General features: G+C 40.5%; 2 non-coding genes across 2 annotated transcripts; both read left to right on the top strand.

Moving 5' to 3' along the window:
• Positions 1 to 404: 404 nt before the first annotated feature.
• On the top strand, positions 405 to 477 carry trnav-uac. Its single transcript has one exon. It is a non-coding gene; the product is annotated as a tRNA-Val (tRNA).
• A 491-nt stretch (positions 478 to 968) lies between these two features.
• trnai-uau lies at positions 969 to 1,041 on the top strand. Its single transcript has one exon. It is a non-coding gene; the product is annotated as a tRNA-Ile (tRNA).
• Positions 1,042 to 1,655: the final 614 nt, after the last annotated feature.

The raw sequence follows: 1,655 nt of genomic DNA, 5'->3' as shown, positions 1-1,655 counted from the left end.
TCTACTTAAGTACGGAAAGTGACTACTTTTGCCATCTCTGCCAGTCATGTTACGGGTAACACTGTCACAGAGGTTCCACGGTGTAGTAGTCATCACATCTGCTTTACACGCAGAAGGTCCTGTGTTCAATCCCCAGTGGAACCAGATTTATGGTTTAAAGTAAGAACCATGTCCTGTTACCACCTGGCAATTGTAATATCAAAAGTATTTAAAAGGCAGTGAATGACAATGAAATTAAAGGTGCTCCAAAGACATTTAGTCTCAAATCTGAAGGACTTCTGCACTTCGATCACCATTGCATTTTTTCACTTTTCAGAACCCGCGCTACAATACAGCTAATTCTGCAGTCTATGGTTTGGGTCACATTCATATGCAGATTATGTAAAGAAATGCTATATTGCAGAGGTTCCATAGTGTAGTAGTTATCACGTCTGCTTTACACGCAGAAGGTCCTGGGTTCAATCCCCAGTGGAACCATATTTAAGATTTAAAATAAGAACTATTTCCTGTTACCCATGGGCAGGTGTCCCTTGAAAAGTCTTTAAAATGGAGTGAACAACGCGCGACAATCAAAAATATCTCCTCCAAAGACATATTGTCTATCTGAAAGACTTCTTCAGTGCTTTTGCTTAGGTTTCACTTCTTAGAACCTGAGCTCCATCCATTTTATTTACAGTATGGTTCCAATTATGTTAAAGATAACAGTATTACAGAGGTTCCATATTGTAGTAGTTATCCCATCTCCTTTACACGCACAATACCTGGGTTCGATCCCCAGTGGAACCAGACTTATGCTTTAAAGTAAGAACTATGTATTTGGTACCACCTGGCAATTGTCATTTAAAATGTCTTTAGAAAGAATTGAATGCAAATAATGAAATATAAGCCCATGTCTTTTCAGAACCTCACTTCAAGCCATTATCTGTCCTGTATTGTTCCGATTTTGTTAAGGATGACAGTAAGTCAGAGGTTCCATAGTGTAGTAGTTATCACATCTGCTTTATACGCAGAAGGTCCTGGGTTTGATCCCCAGTGAAATCAGACTTATGGTTTGAAGTAACAACTATGTCCTCTTACTGTGGTGCAATTGTCATTTGAAAAGTCATGAAAAAGGGTTGAACAACAATTGAATAAAAACCCACAGCAATGCATTTTTTCTCATTCAATTAGGTCATAGTTATACATAGAATTGTAAAAATGATTGGAAACTGGACTTTCTTAAAGGTTCTCCAAATACGTTTCATTTCTCATTCTTGGCAGTGTACCCATTGATGGACTATTACTGGATAATCGACTGTCTTTGTTGTTTGTCTAGTGAGTTATGTCAAAGGAATTAGACAGGTTGTGCCTTTTACAGAGGTTTCACAGTGTAGTAGTTATCACGTCTGCTTTACACGCAGAAGGGCCTTGTTTTCAATCCCCAGTGGAACTGCCTCCTCTACCACTCCACCAACCCCCTACACCCCCTCATTGCCTCCTCCCCCCTCTTTTGTTCCCACACCTCTGGGTTCCAACATCGACAGCAGGCTGAACTGGAAGATCAACAGCACTGCTGTTTACAAGAAGGGGATGAGCAGCCTCCATTTCCTGAGGAAGCTGAGATCCTTCAACGTGTGCAGCAGAATGTTGGAGATCTTCTACCAGTCTGTTGTGGC

Source organism: Etheostoma cragini, unplaced genomic scaffold (assembly GCF_013103735.1).
Source record: "Etheostoma cragini isolate CJK2018 unplaced genomic scaffold, CSU_Ecrag_1.0 ScbMSFa_461, whole genome shotgun sequence".
NCBI classification, from domain to species: domain Eukaryota; kingdom Metazoa; phylum Chordata; class Actinopteri; order Perciformes; family Percidae; genus Etheostoma; species Etheostoma cragini.
This window is presented reverse-complemented; position numbering and strand designations above follow the sequence as displayed.